We start from the raw sequence: 24,796 nt of genomic DNA on the forward strand, positions 1-24,796 counted from the left end.
ATCGAACCGAGCGGTGGTCGCCATGCTGAAAAAGTATGTGTCTGCTAATCAGAAAGACTGGGATGTGAAACTACCCCTTGTGTTGATGGCCATCAGAGCCACCCCACAGGAATCAACACGGGTGTCCCCTTTTGAACTCATGACTGGGCGGCAGATGACCCTGCCACTACACTTGCTGTATCAACCAGGAGACTCCAACCTTGTCACTGCTTACACCACATTCCAGTACCTTGACGAGCTCCATAGACACTTGAAAACAACGTTTGCTTTTGCCCAGCAACACCTGCAAAAAAGCGCTGAAGGCCAGAAAGCATACTATGATCGGAAAGCGTCACACCAGGAACTGAATGTGGGCGACAGGGTCTTGTATTACCGCTTCACCCCGCCAACTCAGACAGGCCCCCAGCGGCTGTCAAAGAAATTCCTGCCACACTGGACGGGACCTCATGAGATTATGAACAAACTCTCCCCAGTTGCGTACCAAATCCAGTCGGGGATCGAGAGAACCAGTTCTCAAATGGGTCCACCGTAACCAGATTAAGAGACATGTGGCCACTAGCAGAGAAAGACAGGGAGGGGCCAATGCAAGCTAAACACCAACCGCCGCCATCGAAGCGAAAAGACTGTCCCATCCAACCCGGGACAAACCTCACTGACCTGTTCCCTCTCTCTCTTTTCCCTTTTCCTCCCCATCTCTCTCTCTCTCTCTGGCCTGTAACAGGATGCTGCTGTGGATTCTCATCCTGTGCTTCCAGTCAACCAGAGGCCAGCCGTCATCAGACATTATCACACCGGGTCCTGCCTCGGGCATTGTATTGAGAGAGCAACCGGGACTCCTGATCACGAATTGTCGGACGTACACCCAGAAAGTATACGTTCGACTCGACCCCCGCAACGTCTACAGAGCACACTACCCCCGCGCAGTAGCCCAGTACAGCTGGGCCGGTGCCCGTTGGACAGAGGATTCCCTCCAGCACGCCGAGGCCGATGTCAAGCACATGCTCAACCAACTTGAGAAGATGACTGTTACCCAGGCGGAACTAGGTGGACACAACCGCCGCCCCAAACGTTTCCTGGGAGCGCTGCTCGGAGCCGCCGCTGCTGTGGGAACTCTGTTCAACATTGGTATGTCCAGTGTCAATGCAGTAAATATAGCCACTGTGAGACAGCATGTGGCTGAAATTCAGACTGAACTTCCACAGCTAAAAGAGCAACTCACTACACAGAGTGCATCCTTGCAAACCATTGGAAAGACTTTGAAAGGAACGGTGGTCATTCTCAACACCCACAGCGTGCTTTTGAACCAGACCATGAACTCCATGAAACAGCTGTTCACTGTGTTCCAGAATGATTTTGCCCAAACGCAGCTGGTCACAGCATTAATGACTGACATGCTACGGGAAGTGAGTTCTTCCATCGACAGTCTAGCCATGGGAAGAATTCCACCATACCTGATACCCCTAAGCTTGGTGCAAGATGTGCTGGCTTCCGCCATCACCACACCCACTGATCCTATGCAAATCCACCTTGCCTACTCTCTAGGTAGTGCAATTCCCCTTTACGTGGATCCTGAGCAGAAGGAGATGAGTTTCCTCCTGAACTTACCCATCATAGAGTCAAGCCGAATCTACAGACTCAAAGACATTGTTAATGTGGGGTTCTGGAAGGATAACACTCATATCAAGATACGTACCCCTGAGGTGGTGGCGTACCATGACAGCAACACCCAGCTGTACTTAGCCCCAAACCTGCACATGTGCACCCTAACTAAAGACATTCACTACCTCTGCCCCAGCAAACCATTTCTCAGAGACAATACTGATGGAATCTGCGGGTTGCAACCCATGATCAGCGACACGCGTTGCCCTGCCGATGCCCAGCCTCGCAGCCACGTCACCGAGACGCAAGCTGAGATTGTAGGTGATAGATGGCTCGTTAACACTCCAGTACGTACCGCTACACTGACCTACGACCAGCATGACACAGCCACCCGTGTCAATCTGCTCGACCAGAGCATGTGGATTCAAGTCCCACGAGGGGCCATCCTCCACCTCGACGATCTGGCCTTATACCATCTTCCGAGTGAAGAGTACCAATCAGAACTAGAAATCCCATCCTTCTTCAAGAACTACAACTTCACCCTAGGTTCGGAGTTGGAACTGTGGATTGAAAAAGGCGGGCCTCAGCTCATTGACATTGCTCCCGTCGACGCAGCCCTCCAAGCCTTGTCTCGATTGCCCATCCTGAACACCTCACCTGTTGTCCAAGCCTGGACTGCAGCTGACACAGCACTGTGCATCTCCATGGTCGTCGGCCACACCCTGACCCTTGGCGTGGCCTTAGTCCTATACAGGAAACTCAACGAGATGCGAATCTCTGCAGCTAAACTCAAGACAACAAGGATTGGAGGTCTCCGATGGAAACCCCGAAGGGAAGGTAACACACCAGAGACGGATAAGAACCTCATCGAGTTGAGTCCTCAGCCCTAACAAACCCCTGCTACCCGACTGTCAGGATTCACCTGCCATCCGACTATGGTGGTGGGTGTTGTCCGATAATGACCACAGGGCATCATCCGACCACAAAGGGGGAATGTAACACCAATGAGCGGATGGTATTCAACCATCTGTTCCATATTAATGAATCCTGACCCTTTTGACACATTCTACACTCAAAGACCAGAACGTGAGTTAAAGAAAAAAAACAAGGACTTTCGTTTTACAACCCTCTTACAACATAACTCACCACCCTGGGCGCCACCATGACAGCAACGTCCTGGCGGGGATGAGAGTTATAACACCTTGGAGACTATCCAGAGATGCGATATCGAACTTCAAAAGGGAAGACAAACACCCCCCCTTCTTGATCGCACATTCCAGTGAAACAGACGCACACACATTCATGAGACGCACACACACTCAAAAACAGGCACAAGCATTTTTGCTGGCCCATGGACCTTCTTTTACTAAAACTACCTCTAAATGTATTTTAATGTCTCCCTTTTTGTGCTCAAATGTATGTATGCGGCATAGTGGAATATATGAATGTTACTGTGTGTTTAATGCAAACTTTATATGCATTTCGTTAAGAATAACTCTGTACCTTTGGATACGGGACTGGTAAAATCATAATTCTTGGTGTCGGTATAATCGTAAAAACACGACTGTAACGAATCTTGATAGCAAATTACAAAAAGATGCATTGTTTCAGAGGAACGATCTTGCTTAAGAAAAATGTTTAACTTTGACATCGCCATAAATTAGACCAGTGGGCGGAGATCAGCAAACAAAGATTTTTCCCGCCTTAGGTTGTTTACACTTCATTGGCTCATACTAAAAAAATAGGTGTAAATCTAGATTTACTTAAAAGCTCAGGGAAACCTGTATTCTGGGCATTCCGCCAGAGAGAAAAGAGGATTCCCAGCTTTGCAACCGGACTTCAAGAAGTTCTCCGTTATTCTTCTTTACTTTTCGTTTCATTCTAGTTTTTCTTTATTGTCTGCTGATATTTGACTTCGTTCAACTGCCCTCACGAGCCAAACGAACTTAAGTCTAGTCATCTTTTGGCAAAGTTTACCTTCGCGTTAACCATCGAGCTCGCGCATCATCTGCTCTGGAAAGAACCACGCTGAGGCCGCACAGACCGGACAATTTGAGCGCAGCTACGCACAAGAGCCAGATCAAAGCAAGTACTTTCTTATATCGCAACTAAAATTGCTGTTTAAGGTTGTCTAGGCTATTCCATGTTTGTGAAATCATCCAATGACTTGGGGTCTCTTGCAAAGTTAACTGTTTGAAATTGCCACGCTGAGATTGCTTTTCACTTTCACTTTCTCTCCCTCTCTCTCTCTCTGTCTTTATCTCTCTCTCTCATTTATCTCATTATTATTCTTGTTCATTTACCTTGTTTAAATTGTATTTTCGTTTTGCTATATACTCATATTTACTCCGTGTGAATTTTAGTTATGTACTCTTTAGTCTGTTTTATTAAATCCTATAATTTGCTTGAATTGAATTGTTTTATTGCTCATTGAGATCGAAGTCCCTGAATCGTGTGATCTACGCTACGAGCTTTGTTTTATATGAATTAATTTCAGTAATCTTAGTAGTACAGACACAGAAAATATTGTTTTTTCCTGATCAGAAGATTAATATTTCTTGGAGTTTGTAAGAAGGGTATTTTTATTGAATTTTGATAAGGAAGTCTAGCTTCCAGTTCGCTGGACGAACAGATTGTCTAGATTAACTTAAATTAATTCTAGTAAAGGTTACCTTTAAATGATTAAATATTCCCTCTTTGGGTAATTTAATATTTGTAAGCAATAAGCACGTTATATTCATAGACTCATGAATATTCACTTCATTTGAGTTAATTATTCCCCAGAAAGTGATTGTTGCTACACCACCGAGGTCCCTGTGTCACCGTGCCATCTGCCTTGTGTCCGCCCCTGTGTTGCCCTGTATTTTCTGTGACTTCCTGACTTTTGAGCTTGGTTAATAAACACGCCTTGCGATTACATCCTGTCTCTGTGTTACGTAACACTCTCTCTCTCCCTTGTGCATATTAATCAAAATCATTAAACACAATAGAAAAAGGGCAAAACACCAATGTTTCACGCACGCTCGCGCACTCACAGTCTTCAAACTACACAAGCGCTGTCTTGCTCTCTCTCTCTCTCTCTCTCTCTCCCCCTCGTGCATATTAACCAAAATCATTAGACACGATAGAAAAAGGGTGGAACGCCAAAGTTTCACGTGGAGCATTCAGAGATTTTTTTTTTCTCTATGACAGGCTGCTGGCTCCCAGTGTTAATTTGTATTTATTTATTTTTTGGAAAAGCACTCTCTGTATTAGCTTAAAGCACTCAAGTTTGTGTTCAGTAAGCTTATTTCAGTAAGCTATGTGTTTTCAAGGCTTCAAGGTTTTATTGAATGCTATCTCTATACAAGTGCAAAGTAATGCATTCTTAGTCAGTCTTTTATTTTGTAATTTTTAGAGCAATAAACATATATTGCAATGTTAAGGAATTCATGTTTTTTTTTCATTCAGATATGTAAATCAACATGTACAAATTGTTAGTAGTCAATTAATGGGGAGATAATCGAAATCGGATCGGTCTGAAAAATTAATCGTTAGATTAATCGATGCATCGAAAAAATAAACGCTGGATTAATCATTTAAAAAATAATTGTTTATCCCAGCCCTAGTGTCAATGATTGTTTTCTGGACAACTGTCAGATCAGCAGTCTTCCCCATGATTGTTTAGACTAGTGAACCAAACGGAGAGACCATATTGAAGTCTCAGGAACCTTTGTGTTTTGAATTGATTAGCTGATTGGCATGCCACCATATTCTAATTTGTTGAGATAGTGAATTAGTGGGCTTTTGTTAAATATGAGCCAAAATCATCACAAATAAAAAGAACCAAAGACTTAAACTACTTCCGTCAGTGTACATTTAATTTATTTAATACGCAGGTTTCACAATTTCAGTTGAATTACTAAAATAAATGAACTTTTCAACGACATTCTAATCTTTTGAGAAGCACCTGTACATGTGTTTCAAATAAGTGTTACACCATTCTGCTGCTGCTTCTGCTATTGTTCTTTAAATATGCAAATTTAATGGGTATACAATAAATGAAATGCCCAACCAATATAGAATAGTAAAGCTTTGTTTTTATCAAGAGTAAAAGTAACACTTTATAATAAGGTTCTGTTATAAGTCATTTATAAATTATTAGTTAATGATGAAATAATCAATTTCAAAACATGACTTTACATTCATAAACGATAAGTAATGTTAATATTTTAGTAATGTTTTATTAATTCAGTTACAAGTCATTTATAATTTATTAGTTAATGATGAACGAATCATTTACAAAACATGACTAAATATTCATAAATGATTAATGAGTGGTATGCTAACGATTTACAATTGTGTTGTACGTTATCTTAACCCTCTGGAGTCTAAGGGTATTTTGGGGGCCTGGAGAAGTTTTGTCATGCCCTGACATTTGTGCTTTTTTCAGTTTCTTATAAATATCTAAATGGGTAAAGTATAATTTCACTGCAATCAAAATATGTGAAATGCATGTATGTACATGTTTTTTTGAGAAAATAAATATTATGCGTGGTTAGTAAAAAACTAAAAATGTTAAATCATTTGAATAAGGCAAAAAAAAAAAAAAAAAAAAAAAAACACATAAAGAACATTGGTTCCCGGGACTTTTGAGAACTGGAGCTTGTAGCCTAGAATTTTTCTTTCTAAATTATGTGAAAATCATCTTGTTTACTCACTTACAGAAAACAATATATTGATTAAAATTTTCTAAGACACTTTTTGTTGGTAAAAGTCATATGCGAGTAGGCGTCAACTATCATGAATATCATTGTGATTTACACCTGAGAAGACAAAGGCCTGCATAATGAGCTGCATAATGAGCCTCTCAGTCAGGTGTGTCACTGAGAGGGAGGAGTTATAAGAAAGAATGTGATAACAAAATAAATCTATATAATTTTATGTTTGTAGTTTATTTAGAATATATGTAATTATACCACAACATAATTTAATATCCACTTGGGGGAACAGTTAAACAGTTTATTAGGAACAATCAAAGCTGACTTTCAAACTAATTTTCTTTTGGCATCATTACTCCAGTCACACAATCCTTCAGGAATCCTTTTAACAATCTTATTTTCTACAAAAAACATTTATTATTATTATTATTATTATTATTATTATTATTATTATTATTATTATTATTATTATTATTAATGTTGAAAAGAGCTGAGAATATTTTTCAGGTTTTAAGGGGGTGGGGGCAAATTGAAAAAAAGTTACAGAGTTACAGTTATCTTTATTTGTTACATTTATATTTACATCAAGCTTTTGAATGGCATAGTATTATATATTGTAATTGAAACTTCATAATATTTCACTTGAGTATACAGTTAGTCTTGAATTATAGTTTGGAAAAAGTATTTGGAAAAAGTCTAACAAGTAAAATGTTTACACGTACTTGGAAACTAGTACAAGTATATAAATAAATAAAAAGAGATATAGTCATGTTTATGATCTCTGCTGAATAAAGTGCTTCATTCTTTTTTTTTCTGGGGAAATCCATTTCTCAAATCCTCAACCACATCACATCTTTTTGGGGTGAATTATGTCTTATTCCTCTCATCCCAAAGTTGAAATCATGAAATAAATCAAACTGATCATTAGTGGATGGTTTATAAGTCATTAGTTGATACATTATTTATTTTAACCCTCCTATTACCTTTGGGGTCAATTTGACCCCATTCAATATTTAACGTCTGTAAATACATTATTAAAATTTTGTTTTTTTTCTTCAGAGTTAATGAATTTTCCTAATTTAATGGGAACAACTCTGTAAACATAAGATTAACCTGCAGGTATTTTTTCAATGTCCTGTACACATTTTGTAGCATCAATGTTTCTTGGGGTCAATTTGACCCCAGGCTCTTTCAGCTGTATAAAACATAAGAAATATAAAAATTTCACACACATTTGTTTTGATTGTTTTGAGGTCACTATAACATGTTATAATTATATAATGTTCATTATAATTTTACATATTCAATATTATATAAAAAAAAAAAAACTTCCCTCTGTTTTAGGGCTCTAACCTAACATAACCGTATCTGAAGTAGTTCACATGACATGGGACATAATTCTCATGAGAACTTTGATGTTTCCCATGCCATAGGGGAGGGGAAAACATCATTTTTTTTTGCGAGAAGTTTGATCTTTCCTATGCCATGGGGAGGGGAAAACCTAATTTTCATGGTTTACCAAACAAAGGGGAAGAGAAACATTATAAAAGCATTAACAAAAGCATACTAAACCATTTCTGTGTGCTCTCTATGTTCTCCATCTCCATTCATTGAAAATTACATCTAAGCAAAGATTTTCTGTCAATGAGATTTTGTCACATGTTTTTGACAGTGAAAGTGACATAGAGGAGAATGTGTCTGAGACGATGATAATATTGAGGATGCTGATTATGAGGCATCCTCCTCAGATGAGAATGAGACTCCTAATGTTGACCCTACTGTTGTCTCTCAACCACCTGAACAACAGGGTAAGACTTAGTGCTACTAATTTCATCAAAATGGTTCCAGGGCCCACTAGATATACTGGTAACACTTTAAGATAATGATCCGTTGTTAATAAGTAACTACGCAGGAAGTAATAGGTAGTACTACATTAACACTTAACTTAATACTATTAACTAATATAGAAGCAAGATTAACTAAGCAGTAAGTAATAGCTCATTTAGGACATAGGTAGTTCCTTATTAGGTATTTGATAATTACTAAAGAAAAATATCGTCATTGAGAACTACTTTGGAACTATGGCCAACTAATGAAGAATAACCAATTAATTACTAATCACAACAGCTACGTCTATAAAGTGAACAATTAGCTTCTTTATGGAAACGTGTGTGTATATATATATATATATATATATATATATATATATAGCCTATCCATATGATATATTTAATGAGCTCCATTAAGTTCAATGTCTCCAACTCTAATAACTTTAACGTTAGTGATATTATGCTGGGGAGGGCTTCTCTTTAGGAAGTGACAATAAATAATGATGTTGTCTTGTCAAAACATATTTGCATCCTTCATGAAAACATTGACTGCATTTATAGTGTTAAACACAAAACAACATCTTCCAGATTACAATGTCTGGTAGAATATCACTAGTTCCTCACAGAAATATATGGCTGTACAGTATGTGTCAGATAATTTTATTGTAAATTACTGGTGAAATTCATGACTCATTACTCGAGTGTTCAACGTGATCTCATGAGAATACGTGGGTATTTTTACGTTAAATGTGTTTCTATCACACGTATATTTACTTACGTTTTCATGCACATAGAACGTACAATTTAGACGTATTTATAGCAGTAAAGCGTACAAATACTTACGTGTTAGCAGCTAAAAAAATATTCTAAGTAAATATTCTAACGTAAAGTGTGAATGTATATGAATTCCCATGTATTAATATTAAAATCGTTGCTTTAATGATTTAAATCTGTTGTATTTAATTGTCATATCAATACATGTTTTTATTCAATTTATTGAAAGCAGTTTACTCGTCTATTTAATAGGAAATCTAATTACTTATTAACAACGGACCATTATTTTAAAGTGTTACCGATATACTGTCAGCCATGTCCAATATATAAAATCAGCATTTCATCTTTTCATCACACCATGTGTGTATGGGGATGGTTGGAAAGGCTTCAATGTAACTGACTTGGGTTGCTCATTTTGACAGGAGTCTGGACACTAGAAGGGCCAAATGCCATATGCCCATGAGGGGGCACATCTTGTAGCTTTTGGTCTCTCAACCGAGGAGTTCCTGCAGGCCCTTCTCTGTGCAGGTTAGACCCACTCGACCCTGAGGGTCTACGTGGCGGCCATTACAGTCTACCTTGCCCCTCTTGGTGGCCATTCAGTGGGCAGACACCCTCTGGTTACATGTTTCCTCTGCAGTGCACTGAGGCTGAGGCCTCCTGCCAGAAGAAGTGGTTGATCAGGATTCTATCCTAAAACCTTGAGTCCTCTGATCTCCCCACTTCATTGAGAGTCAAGACTCCCTTGAACCGAAGTAGGGCAGCCCCCAAGGCCTTCTTTTCAGGTGTGTCTATACAGGACATCTGCAACGCAGCTGGACGGTCCACACCCCTCACATTCATCAGATTTTATGGTTTAGATCTGCGAGCCTCTCACAGCTCTTCTTTCTCTTGCCTTAATTGTGCTCTTTGTATGCACACTAGTCAGGAATTGCAAGTCTAGGAGCGTGGGCATTCTCGTTCCCATAGCGTTTCGGACGCAGCTTGAGTTCCTGAAGGGGAACGTCCCAGGTTATGTACTTAACCATGGTACCTGAAGGGAATGAGATGCTGCATCTCAAAGCCATACTTCCGGCATCCCTGCCAGAGTTCGCTTCATTCCTAGAAGCTGACGCTCGTTCCACCTCACGTTCTTTTATAGCTTCCTGGTCACTACGTCACCCACCTATGACGTCATGAGACTGATTTCACATATTATTCAGAGCTGGTCATGCTGAAGGGCGTTCCCATAGTGTTTCGGACGCAGCGTCTCATTCCCTTCGGGGAAGCATGGTTACATACGTAACCTAGGACGTTTTTCTTGGGGTCAAATTAACCCCACACATTATGTTTGTTGCAATCCTTGATAACAAAAAGGACTGTTATGTGACTGTTCAAACTGACCCCAAAGATAACTTGTGTTACTATCCTTGATAAAATAAATATTTTTTCTTTTCAAATGTTACATATTACAAAAATATATACTTAGAAATATTATAAAACAAACAAAACACCAAAAATATATATACTTTTCCAATTTTAGGTCAATCAGTAAGATTTTATGGTGTTTTGTAAATGTGTCCATAGTCGTCCAATGGGTGTTCTGGATGTATAAGGGGTGGGGAGGGGGTGGTGGGTGGATGTCAACTTAAAAGGCTATTTAACTAGTCAACAAAGACATAAATTACCTGAGAAAAAAAAAAAAAAATCATATTCTGGAGGTTTAAAGGGGGGGTGAAATGCTCGTTTTCACTCAATATCCTGTTAATCTTGAGTACCTATAGAGTAGTACTGCATCCTTCATAACTCCAAAAAGTCTTTAGTTCCTCTTCGGGAACTCGAGCTGCGTCGAGCGCTTTTGGGGAACGCCTTTGGCAAGAACAACTCTGAATATCGTGTGCAATCAGTTCAATGGAAGAGCGTGACGTCACGGACGGGGTGACGTAGCGACCAGGAAGCTATAAAGGCACGTGCCACGCAGCTGGCCTCAGATTCGCGTCTTTCAGCAAGCGCTCTGTGTGTGCATGTTCATAAGTCTGTCTTGTAAGTCTTATTTACTGTTGTCTGTCCAGTATTACTAGACTAAGATGCCTAAGTCTAAAGCAAAGACTAGACATTTGAAGGGCGAAACCAAATCGCGCTATAAACTGTGTGTTCCTCCATGCCAGCGCTACATCACGGCTGGAGACACACATGATTTATGCGTGGTTTGCCTGGGGTCGAAGCACGCTGAGTCAGCTCTCGAGGGAGCTGACTGTCCGCATTGTGAACGATTGCCAATGCGTACGCTTCGATCCCGGAGGGCTCTCTTCGAGGAGGGAGCCTTCGCCAGCGTTCCCCGCGGCTCTGGCCCCGCTTCTGCTGAGGCAGAGCGGCTGCTGCACTCGTGGGGTTCGCAGGTGGATCTGGCAGAGGGAATGGAGAGGGGCCAGTCCTTATCTCCTTCCTCATCTGCTAGATCAGGCGCCCAAACCCTGGGATCGGAAGCACGCTCGTCGGTTTCTTCCCCCCAGGGCGAGGGGTCGACACTCCACCTCTCTTCGTCTGATGAGGTGGATGTGGAGACAGTTGGTAGGAAAAATAACTTTAAAGAGGTGTGTGAACTTGCAAGCACGATGTCAGACACTGTAATATGCTCTGGTCCCCTCCCTGCTTACCGTGGTGATGAGATACATAGCAGATTGTCATCACTCAATGGCTGGATGTCTAAGTGGTGCCCACAGAATAACATAGGTTATATAGACAATTGGACGAGCTTTTGGGGCAGACCTGACCTGTTTAAAAGAGATGGTCTTCATCCCTCCTGGGGTGGCGCCACTCTTCTGTCTAGAAATATGGCAAATAGTCTTAGTGTTTATACTTGACTAACTGGGGCCCAGGTCAGGAAGCAGACAGACTGGCTAAACCGACCGTCTGCTAGCTGCCTCCTGTCACAGAGGTCAGTTAATTCTCAGCACATAGAGACACTTTCAGCTAGATATCACACTATAGAGACTGTGTCTGTTCCACGAACTAGAAAATACAAAAAGCGTCCAAACCAAGTTAAGGTTAACAATTTAATTGAGGTTCAACAAATAAAAAACAAATGCAATATGGATAAACAAATGATAAAGATTGGCTTATTGAATATCAGATCCATTTCTACGAAAACACTTTTTGTAAATAATATGATAACTGATCATAATATAGATGTGCTCTGCTTGACAGAAACCTGGCTAAAACCTGATGATTACATTATTTTAAATGAGTCCACCCCCCAAGATTATTGTTATAAACACGAGCCGCGTCTAAAAGGCAAAGGGGGAGGAGTTGCTTCAATTTATAATAACGTTTTCAGGATTTCTCAGAGGGCAGGCTTCAAGTATAACTCGTTTGAAGTAATGGTGCTTCATATAACATTATCCAGAGAAAACAATGTTAATGATAAATCCCCTGTTATGTTTGTACTGGCTACTGTATACAGGCCACCAGGGCACCATACAGACTTTATTAAAGAGTTTGGTGATTTTACATCCGAGTTAGTTCTGGCTGCAGATAAAGTCTTAATAGTTGGTGATTTTAATATCCATGTCGATAATGAAAAAGATGTATTGGGATCAGCATTTATAGACATTCTGAACTCTATTGGTGTTAGACAACACGTTTCAGGACCTACTCATTGTCGAAATCATACTCTAGATTTAATACTGTCACATGGAATTGATGTTGATAGTGTTGAAATTATTCAGCCAAGTGATGATATCTCAGATCATTATTTAGTTCTGTGTAAACTTCATATAGCCAAAATTGTAAATTCTACTTCTTGTTACAAGTATCGAAGAACCATCACTTCTACCACAAAAGACTGCTTTTTAAGTTATCTTCCTGATGTATCCGAATTCCTTAGCATATCCAAAACCTCAGAACAACTTGATGATGTAACAGAAACTATGGACTCTCTCTTTTCTAGCACTTTAAATACAGTTGCTCCTTTACGCTTAAGAAAGGTTAAGGAAAACAGTTTGACACCATGGTATAATGAGCATACTCGCACCCTAAAGAGAGCAGCCCGAAAAATGGAGCGCAGCTGGAGGAAAACAAAACTAGAGGTATTTTGTATTGCTTGGCGGGAAAGTAGCATATCCTACAGAAAAGCATTAAAAACTGCTAGATCTGATTACTTTTCTTCTCTTTTAGAAGAACACAAACATAACCCCAGGTATTTATTCAATACAGTGGCTAAATTAACGAAAAATAAAGCCTCAACAAGTGTTGACATTTCCCAACACCACAGCAGTAATGACTTTATGAACTACTTTACTTCTAAAATCGATACTATTAGAGATTAAATTGCAACCATTCAGCCGTCAGCTACAGTTTCGCATCAGACAGTGCACTATAGACCCCCTGAGGAACAGTTCCACTCATTCTCTACTATAGGAGAGGAAGAATTGTATAAACTTGTTAAATCATCTAAACTTACAACATGTATGTTAGACCCTATACCATCTAAGCTCTTAAAAGAGGTGCTTCCAGAAGTCATAGGTCCTCTTCTGACTATTATTAATTCCTCATTGTCATTAGGATATGTCCCCAAAACCTTCAAACTGGCTGTTATTAAGCCTCTCATAAAAAGCCACAACTTGACCCCAGAGAACTAGTTAATTATAGACCAATCTCGAATCTCCCTTTTCTGTCCAAGATACTAGAAAAGGTGGTATCCTCACAATTATATTCCTTCTTAGAGAAAAATTGTATATGTGAGGATTTCCAGTCAGGATTTAGACCATATCATAGTACTGAAACTGCTCTCCTTAGAGTTACAAATGATCTGCTCTTATCATCTGATCGTGGGTGTATCTCTCTATTAGTTTTATTGGATCTTAGTGCTGCGTTTGACACAATTGACCACAACATTCTTTTGCATAGACTTGAACACTTTGTTGGCATCAGTGGAAGTGCATTAGCATGGTTTAAATCGTACTTATATGACCGCCATCAGTTCGTAGCAGTGAATGAAGATGTATCATATCGATCACAAGTGCAGTATGGAGTACCTCAAGGCTCAGTTCTAGGGCCGCTACTCTTCACGCTTTATATGTTACCCTTGGGAGATATCATCAGGAAACATGGTGTTAGCTTTCACTGTTATGCTGATGATACGCAGCTCTATATTTCCTCGCAGCCCGGTGAAACACACCAATTTGAAAAGCTAATGGAATGCATAGTCGATATAAAAAATTGGATGACGAGTAATTTCTTACTGCTAAATTCAGAAAAAACAGAGGTGTTAATCATAGGGCCTAAAAACTCTACTTGTAATAACCTAGAACACTGTCTAAGACTTGATGGTTGCTCTGTCAATTCTTCGTCATCAGTTAGGAACCTAGGTGTGCTACTTGATCGCAATCTTTCCTTAGAAAGCCACGTTTCTAGCATTTGTAAAACTGCATTTTTCCATCTCAAAAATATATCTAAATTACGGCCTATGCTCTCAATGTCAAATGCAGAAATGTTAATCCATGCATTTATGACTTTAAGGTTAGACTATTGTAATGCTTTATTGGGTGGTTGTTCTGCATGCTTGGTAAACAAACTACAGCTAGTCCAAAATGCAGCAGCAAGAGTTCTTACTAGAACCAGGAAGTATGACCATATTAGCCCGGTCCTGTCCACACTGCACTGGCTCCCTATCAAACATCGTATAGATTTTAAAATATTGCTTATTACTTATAAAGCCTTGAATGGTTTAGCACCTCAGTATTTGAATGAGCTCCTTTTACATTATACTCCTCTACGTCCGCTACGTTCTCAAAACTCAGGCAATTTGATAATACCTAGAATATCAAAATCAACTGCGGGCGGCAGATCCTTTTCCTATTTGGCGCCTAAACTCTGGAATAACCTACCTAACATTGTTCGGGAGGCAGACACACTCTTGCAGTTTAAATCTAGATTAAAGACCCATCTCTTTAACCTGGCATACACATAACATACTAATATGCTTTTAATATCCAAATCCGTTAAAGGATTTTTAGGCTGCATTAATTAGGTAAACTGGAACCGGAACACTTCACATAACACCGTACTTTCTACATCATTAGAAGAATGGCATCTACGCTAATATTTGTCTGTTTCTCTCTTGTTCCGAGGTCACCGTGGCCACCAGATCCAGTCTGTGTCCAGATCAGAGGGTCACTGCAGTCACCCGGATCCAGTACGTATCCAGACCAGATGGTGGATCAGCACCTAGAAAGGACCTCTACTGCCCTGAAAGACAGCGGAGACCAGGACAACTAGAGCCCCAGATACAGATCCCCTGTAAAGACCTTGTCTCAGAGGAGCACCAGGACAAGACCACAGGAAACAGATGATTCTTCTGCACAATCTGACTTTGCTGCAGCCTGGAATTGAACTACTGGTTTCGTCTGGTCAGAGGAGAACTGGCCCCCCAACTGAGCCTGGTTTCTCCCAAGGTTTTTTTCTCCATTCTGTCACCGATGGAGTTTCGGTTCCTTGCCGCTGTCACCTCTGGCTTGCTTAGTTGGGGTCACTTCATCTACAGCGATATCATTGACTTGATTGCCTTTAACTATCATTTTGCATTATTGAGACACTGTTTTCCAAATGAATGTTGTTCAGTGCTTTGGCGCAATGTATTTTGTTTAAAGCACTATATAAATAAAGGTGATTGATTGATTGATTGATTCGCCACCCCTTTCGCCCCAGTATGAGGAGCTGCTGGTTACTCGCGCAGTCGAGAAGTTAAAAATAGACTGGCCCCCACAGAAAAAACATGAACCACAGAGAAGTAAACTCGATGAGCGGTATCTCAGGCCCAGACAACCACCTCCAGCCCGGAGCCTTCCCTTTTTTCCCGACCTCCATGACAAAATAGCGAGGTCGTGGAAACACCCATATTCCACCCGTCTCTTCGGCCCTGACTCACAATATTATGAGAATGTGACAGGGCTCGATGAGCGTGGGTACAGAGCGATGCCACGGGTCGAACAGACGCTTGCGGGCTATCTGTCACCCGGTTCGGCATCGTCTCTGAAGGCTCCGGCCTTGCCTACAAAAGCATTAAGAACAACATCAGCGTTAGTGGGCAAGGGCTATGTGGCAGCAGGTCAGGCAGGGGCGTGCCTTCACACCATGGCCGTCCTTCAAACATATCAGGCCGACCTGCTGAAAGATGTAGACGAGGGAGAGGGGATCAAGTCCGACGATATTGCAGAGCTTAGACGGACCGCTGATCTCTCCCTCCGCGCCACCAAAGAGACCGCTCGCGAGATTGGGCGGTCTATGGCAGCCTTGGTGGCCGCGGAGAGGCATTTATGGCTGAACCTGTCTAAAATAAAAGATCGTGACAGGTTCTGCCTCCTGGATGCCCCGCTCCAAGCCTCGGGCCTGTTCGGCGACACAGTCAATACTGTCGTCGACAGGTTCCAGGAGGCCCATAAGCAGGCGGCGTTCCAGAGTTTCTTCCCTCGTCGCTCTTGTGGGTTATCTGGACGGGAGATACTCACGCCACTAGCAGGCTCCTCATACCGTGAGGCTCAAAAGCAGAGCAGACGCTCTGAGTCGGGGGCTCCTAGATTAAAATCTGATCTTCGTACAGTTATCGAAGCTAGGAAGTCCTCGACAAAGAGGTCCTGACGCCAATATCTCAGTGACCTCGAGGTAGCCCCTACGGGGTCAGAGCGGTATCCACCTCGTTATACGGTGCCCGCCTCTCCCCGGTACCCTCTGGAGACCGGTCTGCCAACCCTGCCGGTGCTTCAGGGCGCAGCGGTCTCCCGCGAGTGTCCCTCCCAGTTGTTTCCGCCCGTAAGCGTAGCGGAGCTGGGAAGCTCGCCTCCCCTTCGGGGGCCTCTTACACCAGAGATCAGTCTCGAGAGACTGATTCCCTTAGTACATTTTCGAGCAGCGTGGAAACTTCTGCCAAATGTATCTCAATGGGTCCTGCACACAGTAGAAAGAGGCTATGCTATTCAATTCGGCTGTCCACCGCCGAGATTCAATGGGGTCACACCGACAGTCGTCGGCCCCCAGCAGGCTCTGGTTATGGAACAAGAAGTGAATACCCTATTAAGGAAGGAGGCCATAGAGGTGGTTCCTCCTCTAGACAGGGAATCCGGGTTCTACAGCCGGTATTTCATAGTTCCAAAGAAGGATGGGGGGTTGCGTCTGATCTTAGACCTACGTCAGTTAAACCTCTCAGTTATGTCACTGAAGTTCAAAATGCTTACTGTCAAACAGGTTGTAGCTCAAATCAGATCCGAGGACTGGTTTGTCACAATAGATCTCAAAGATGCATACTTCCACATATCCATCCTTACACAACACAGGAAGTTTCTGAGGTTCGCTTTCGGGGGCAAAGCTTATCAATATCGAGTACTTCCCTTCGGCCTTGCACTCTCACCCCGCATGTTCACGAAATGTGTAGATGCGGCTCAGGTACCCCTCCGTATGCAGGGCATCTGCATTCTAAATTATATCGACGATTGGTTGATTTTAGCTCAATCAGAGCAGATGGCGGTTCGACATCGAGGTGTCGTTCTCGCCCATATGGGGGAGCTGGGTTTGAGACTGAATGCCAAGAAGAGTGTACTTTCTATGGGATTCGACCACGATGCAGGCACGTATGTCTCCTGCTCGGATTGAGTCGATCCTCACATCAGTCAAGAGAGTCAGAGAAGGCCAGTCACTCACTGTGAAGCAGTTTCAGAGACTGTTAGGGCTCATGGCAGCTGCGTCCAACGTGATACCTTTTGGTCTCCTGCACATGAGGCCCCTTCAGTGGTGGCTCAAGACCAAGGGGTTTTCCCCGAGGGGAAATCCTTTCCGAACTATTCAGGTCACGCGGCGATGCCTTCGTGCCTTAGACATATGGAAGAAACCTTGGTTCTTGAATCAGGTTGGTCGCCGTGTAACGCTAGCGACAGATGCGTCCCTCACCGGTTGGGGTGCGGTCATGAGTGGCCACCCTGCCCGCGGTCTGTGGAGCGGTCGCCATCTGACATGGCACATCAATTGTCTAGAAATGCTAGCAGTATATCGAGCTTTAAAATATTTCCTCCCAGACCTGAGAGGCTGTCATGTGTTAGTGCGCACCGACAACACAGCGGTAGTCTCTTATATCAATCACCAGGGGGGTCTGCGTTCACGCCCCTTGTACAAGCTGGTGCACCAGATCCTCCTGTGGTCCCAGGGCAAACTCCTCTCGCTAAGAGCAGTGTATATTCCTGGGCGATTGAATGTGGGAGCAGACATGCTGTCGAGACAGGGGCCGAGGCCCGGGGAATGGATGCTTCATCCCGAGGTGGTGAAGCAGATATGGCAAATATTTGGCAAAGCTCAGGTGGACCTCTTCGCGACTCGAGAGACATCGCAATGTCCCCTCTGGTTCTCTCTAGTTCACCCAGCTCCACTGGGACTAGATGCCATGGCACAGACCTGGCCGAGGCTTCGTCTGTATGCCTTTCCCCCCATCGCTCTGCTCCCGGGAGTTCTGGCGAGAGTACGCCGGGACGGGGTCCATCTGTTGTTAGTAACCCCGTTCTGGCTGGGCCGAGTATGGTTCGCAGATCTGATTTCTCTCCTCGACGGCTCTCCATGGCAGATTCCGATCAGGACAGATCTACTCTCTCAGGTGCAGGGCAAAATAATTCACCCTTGCCCGAAGTTGTGGAAGCTGTGGGTGTGGCCCCTGAGGGGGCACATCTGTTAGCAGCTGGTCTCTCAACCGAGGTTGTTGAGACCCTACTCCAATCCAGAGCTCCCTCCACGAGGAAACTGTACGCCCTGAAGTGGAAACTCTTCACTTCATGGTGCAGAGATCACCACCTTGACCCTGCTAACTGCCCAGTTGGTACAGTTCTGGAGTTTTTACAAGCTAGGCTCTCTGCGGGGTTAACCCACTCCACCTTAAAGGTGTACGTGGCGGCCATAGCTGCTTACCACATCCCTTTCAGTGACCAGTCACTGGGTAGACACCCCCTAGTTACACGTTTCCTCCGAGGTGCACTGAGGCTGAGACCTCCAGTACGGTCCCGTATTCCCCCATGGGATTTGGTTGTGGTGTTAGAGGTTCTCTGCAAAGCTCCATTCGAGCCAATTCAAGAAATCTCAGACAGACATCTGACACTTAAGACTGCCCTATTACTGGCTATTACCTCTCTAAAGAGAGTTGGAGATCTTCAGGCCCTCTTGGTGGCCCCTAACTATTTAGACTTTGCCCCTGGTATGGCCAAAGCATTTCTATACCCTCGAGCGGGTTACATTCCAAAAGTTCCCTCTGTCACACCACAACCTGTCGTACTGCAGGCCTTCTGTCCTCCTCCCTTTCGGGAGCCAGACCAGGCGAAGCTAAATTGTATGTGTCCAGTGCGAGCATTGGACGCATACATCCACAGAGCTGCTCTGTGGAGAAAGTCTGACCAATTGCTTGTATGCTACGGTCCTCCTAAAAAGGGTTCTCCTGCCTCTATGCAGACCCTTAGTCGTTGGATAGTTGAGGCTATCAACGTCTCCTATGAGTCCTCTGGTCTTCCCCATCCTTTGGGAGCCAAGGCTCACTCTACGCGGAGTATGGCTGCCTCTAAGGCCTTTTTAGCAGGTGTGTCCCTCTTGGACATCTGCAACGATGGTGGTCCACGCCCTCTACATTCGCCAGATTTTACAATCTCGATATGCGAGCCGCTCCTGGCTCTTCTGTCCTCTCGTCCTAAGCTGTGCTCTTCGGATACACACTAGGCAGGGCCTTGGTAGTCTGGCAGCGTTGGCACATCGTTCCCCAAAAGCGCTCGACGCAGCTCGAGTTCCCGAAGAGGAACGTCCCTAGGTTTCGTATGTAACCCTAGTTCCTCGAGGGAACGAGACGCTGCGTCACCGAGCCATACTCCCGGCATCCCTGCCTGCGCTTGCTTCCCTACTCGAAGCTGAGGCCAGCTGCGTGGCATGTGCCTTTATAGCTTCCTGGTCGCTACGTCACCTCGTCCGTGACATCACGCTCTTCCATTGAACTGATTGCACACGATATTCAGAGTTGTTCTTGCCAAAGGCGTTCCCCAAAAGCGCTCGACGCAGCGTCTCATTCCCTCGAGGAACTAGGGTTACATACGTAACCTAGGGACGTTTTATTATATTCATAAGAGAAAGATAGTCTGTACCGATTTTTCCCGGAAAAACACGACTGGCTGGAGGCGTGACGTGTGGGCGGAGCTAAAGAATCACGAGCGCCAGTAGGCTTTTGCGTTGAGAGCATGTGGAAGCTGTGACATTACCGTGAGGGAAAAACCATCATCCAAAACAAACCATGGCTTACAGTCAGATTCAGCCGTTTATTTATGATCCAGAATCAGATCCCGAGGCTGAAACTGAACGAGAGCAGCAGCAGCAGCAACGACTCGCTCGGAGCGGGCCTCGAACTCGGGTCTCCGGCATGGGAGGCGGACGCACTAACAAGGAGGCAGAGATATTTTAAGCAGTTTTACTCACCGCCTGCGGTTCCAACACATGATCGTGACCCTTTTTCGTTGGGATTGCATCATCCTTAAGAAATAAACGATACGCAAATCCGTCGTCAAACTGGGCCTTGTTTGTAAAACAAGCATCTTCGAAATGCAGGGAACAAACAAAAACACTTGCACAACTCCGTTGATGCTCTGTAAAATAAACTCCATCCACAGGTCCCTTAATGCTGTTTTTTTTTGGTAATCTGTGCAGGGTTGTCTTGCCCTGGCAACCAAAAACACACTCCTTTTGTGACATTTCGCGACACTCTCACTCTGATCAGTGAATGTCTGTTGTGCTCTCAGTGCTCTGCTATACGGGAGTGCACACTCTTCTGGCAGACGTGCCCTTACCGGAAGGAGTATTTTGGGAACAAAAATACTCCTTCAAACGTACAACTTAATTTTTGAAATTTTGTCCATGTTTAGCATGGGAATCCAACTCTTTAACAGTGTAAAAAACTCAGTATGCATGAAATAGCATTTCACCCCCACTTTAAATTACTGTTGAGGGTAACAGGAGGGTTAATAAAGTAACAGCAATAATGTGCATACAAGGATTTAAGCCTTGAAGATATAAAGTAAATAAATTAGGTGTCATCAGCGGAGCTTGTCCTCCAAAAAAAAAAAAAACGACAATATACAGTAGGTCGTTTGTGCAAGTATCTTATTACGACCTATATTTAGGTTTTAAAGTTAAGCGCCCTCTAGCGGGCGTAAAAATAATAACAGTATCGTGTTGTGTCTGCCGTCATGAAATTAATATGAAAACGTCCTTTTGCTGATAGGGTTGCAATTGTAGTATACGCTCTGATGGGTCGTATTTCAGGGATTTGGACAAACGACCTGTACGAGCATATTAGTTGGAGGACAGGTTGCATCAGTGCAGAAACCATGATACACTTACTATACATAATCCATTGCGATGTATTTGTTATTAAATGAACTTACGTTTCACCAGATTGCCCTTCATTCAAGCCCTCGGTTTACCCGCGGCAATAATATTAGCACAGATTCAGTTCAGAATCAATCATCAAAAGAATCAGTTCGGTTCAGACGCGCTGTGGGTCAGTCGGCTTCACGCTGAATCATGCATGCGCAGTATCATCAGCTCCTCGGTTCTCGAATCAGACTCGTCCGAAAGAAACGTTTTCGGTTCAGTGTATTGATGATCCGAAAACCGATGCAACAGGTTCTTGACTCAAGAACGAGAACCAATCTAACCGGCACATGCTGAAGTTCAGTATCATCAGCTGCTCTACTCGTGTTCATGTTCTGTTTACTACAAACTCAATTTGTGAATGTGTCATCATTAACTATAAATACAGTACAGATATTTCATAAATAATCCCTTATTCCTATTAAACATGGAGTCTTAATTATTGTCCAACTTCCTTGAAAACCCCATTGGCCTATACATAATCTCCAATATACATATTAGAAACATGGAAATCTGATAATATTTGGAGAAGTTGTGGCCATTTGAAGGTAGGCACTCAAAAAAGCTCAAAAAGCAGAACATATAGCCTTTAAAGATTGTGCAGTTCTCACTGCTGCGAGTGACAATGGGGCTCATTTACATCTCATTTAGATAAGCCATACCCCCTGCATAGCAACGATAGACACAACGGGAAAAATTGGACCGCATACTATTAATAATGAAGGAGAATGTGCATTGTAAATATCAGTAATTTATTTATTTTTTGACTTTTATAAAAATGATTTAGAGGCTGAAATATGTGAGTTTTATCTTTTTATAAAAAATCTTTAATCTTTAAAATGTGGCCATCATTTTTAATGTTATTATTTTAATGTTTATGTAAACAAAAATACATATTGATGCTAATTGTATTTGTTATTTTCTAGTTTTCTACATAAAACTTGTAGAAATTGGTGAATTGATTTCATTGTGTAGCATTAGGACTTTTTTAACAGGATTCTGTGATAACCGATGAGCTAGCTAATAACAATAGGTAGATATGGTAAGGTCTAAACATGGACTAAACATGAGATAACGTGTATGTGTTCTTAGAATGAACACAAAACGTCAAACTTTGATGTTTATGGAAACTCACCCCATAAGAAACAAAAGTATTCTCGCAGATCTCGATGCCTCCAATGAAATAAGTCATTCTTACACTTTCTCTTTGTTGGGGTCTTTGTGGATGTAACCATCTCCGAAGTTTGCACTGTGCATCTATTTGCCTCTAAATGTTACTGATTTTCCCCATTTCTCTGTCTTTATCCCCATCAAATGTTACTATCGATATAGCCTCTGATATCTTACGGTCCAACTCGTCTGACGCCAGTCCAATACATTCTTCCTCATCATCATCTTCGCTCAGTTGTAGATTAGGGATATTACAGTCTTATTATGCCGCTTTCATCGCCGCTCAGATCGTCTTCAGAATCAGTGAGCGCTTGTTTATAAGCATCCGGCTTGTCTTCAAGTACTTCAAAACATTTTTGGTGTAACAGCCACGGTTCAGCTCGTCTGCGTTCATCTTTGCGGCGTACATCTTCATTGAATTTTAAAATCAGCTAGAGCCGGCCAGAGTGCTGCATACTAAGTAGCCACGCTTTCTTGGAGGGCGGGGGCAATAAAAAAAGAAACAAAAGTCGGCTTATCCAGTATGGAAATACAGACAGACAATGAAACACCCCTACTGCGTGCTAGAATCTCCGACAAACAACATGATTTCAAACTCAAAATGTACGCTTTTAAATATACCAATACTGCTATCTCAAACACGGAGAGGCTTCTTTGTGATCTCAACTAACAGATTCTGCAAAAAAAACGAAAATCACCAATTTTGAAAAAAAAAATGCTTCTTTCTCATTTTGCTCGAAAGTTGTGCTGCCGACTTGTGTCACTGGTTTCGGTGACGGGTCACACATAGTTATTTTATCACACATTCTGATGTTTAACAAAATACTTGAAAAATTACATGCATGCGCAGTATCATCAGTTCATCGGTTCTCAAATCGGACTCAAATCGGTTCTCAAATCGAACCGTTTCCGAAAGAAACGGTTTTCGGTTCAGTCTACTGGTGATCCGAAAACCGATACAACCGGTTCTTGACTCGAGAATGAGAACTGCTCCAGCAGTAGGCGTGTTCATTTGTCTGCTCTGCTCGTGTTCATATTCAGTTCTCTTTTCACAGAAGTTCAGTCAGTGTACTGTTTGAGTAAATGAATTACTCTGGGATATTGGTTTATTCTGACTCAGAGGGGATGTCAGTTACATTACAAAAATTAACAGCTTAAGTAATTTGTGGATTAATGCTTACTGGAGACGCGAACCGTATCAAACGATTCTGTTCGATTTGATGAACTGGTTCAACCGGTTCACTAAGAAGAACCGGTTAAATTGAGCGATTCATTCGCGAATCGGATATCACTACTTTGAATGATGGAAATGCAGATCAGGAGAATGTTTGCAGTGATTAAACACTTTAATTTCATTCTGTAACTCACACAAAATTGTTTTGCTGTCAGAACATTGGTAATGTAGCACACGCGTCATTTGATCTGTTCTTTACACTGCTTTTTGTAATGTTTTAAATAAATCATTGTGACTAACGTACATTTATCTGCTTGTTACACTTTGTAAATTGTCAAAACGGTTATGTTTAAGATTATAGGGTGGAGTAGGGAGATTAAAAGTACATTTTTTATACAATAGTATATTAAAACCTCTTAACCCGCACCGGCCCGCCCACGGGCCGATAGGGCGTGGCAGGGCGTGGCTGTCAATTTAATAACCTTTGTTTTAGAAAAATATTCAATAAACTATCATAAACTATATATCATTTGAAAGCTAAAACACTCAATATCCATGTTCTGAGCTTGTTTTTTAAATCAATACAGCAGAGAGGAAAGGGTTAACATAAATACTGAAGGATCGGTCATTTAAACTTGTACAAATTGCGCGGCAGTACTTACGTTTCATCGCCTATAGTTCTGGTCAGCTCGGACTATTCCAAGAAACACCAGCACACATTTCAAGGTAAGGGTCCACTCTTCAAGATGCATTCCACTTTTTAATCCAAAACAACAAATAAATAGGGGAAAAAACGAAAGACCCTCCATTGTTTACATGCGCGATTTGAGTTATAGTTGTAGATAGCATCCATTTTCAAAGAAATATCGATTCTAAATCGTATTCCAGCTCTTGTTTCTCATAGAATGGCATCTTCCGAGTAAAATGAACCCTCCCTCGTCTCTTTCCTTCAATCACAGGCGATGTTATAGCCCAGAACACTCCAGGGGTCACTGACTGGTTTAGCGAGGTGTCAATCGCCACACCTCGTGTTTGGCTATTGTAAGCTAGCCAATGCCAAGCCAGCACAGTTTTGATCGATGGAAGTGTTAGCCAACCATAAGGACATTTACAGCGATTAAATCTGTATGGTTTGC

General features: G+C 42.4%; 1 protein-coding gene across 3 annotated transcripts in view; it reads right to left on the reverse strand.

Moving 5' to 3' along the window:
• Window positions 1-24,796, reverse strand: part of LOC127969173 (ADP-ribosylhydrolase ARH1-like) — a 465,099-nt gene that overhangs the window by 377,542 nt on the left and 62,761 nt on the right. The window lies entirely within an intron of this gene.

Source organism: Carassius gibelio, chromosome B12 (assembly GCF_023724105.1).
Source record: "Carassius gibelio isolate Cgi1373 ecotype wild population from Czech Republic chromosome B12, carGib1.2-hapl.c, whole genome shotgun sequence".
NCBI lineage: Eukaryota > Metazoa > Chordata > Actinopteri > Cypriniformes > Cyprinidae > Carassius > Carassius gibelio.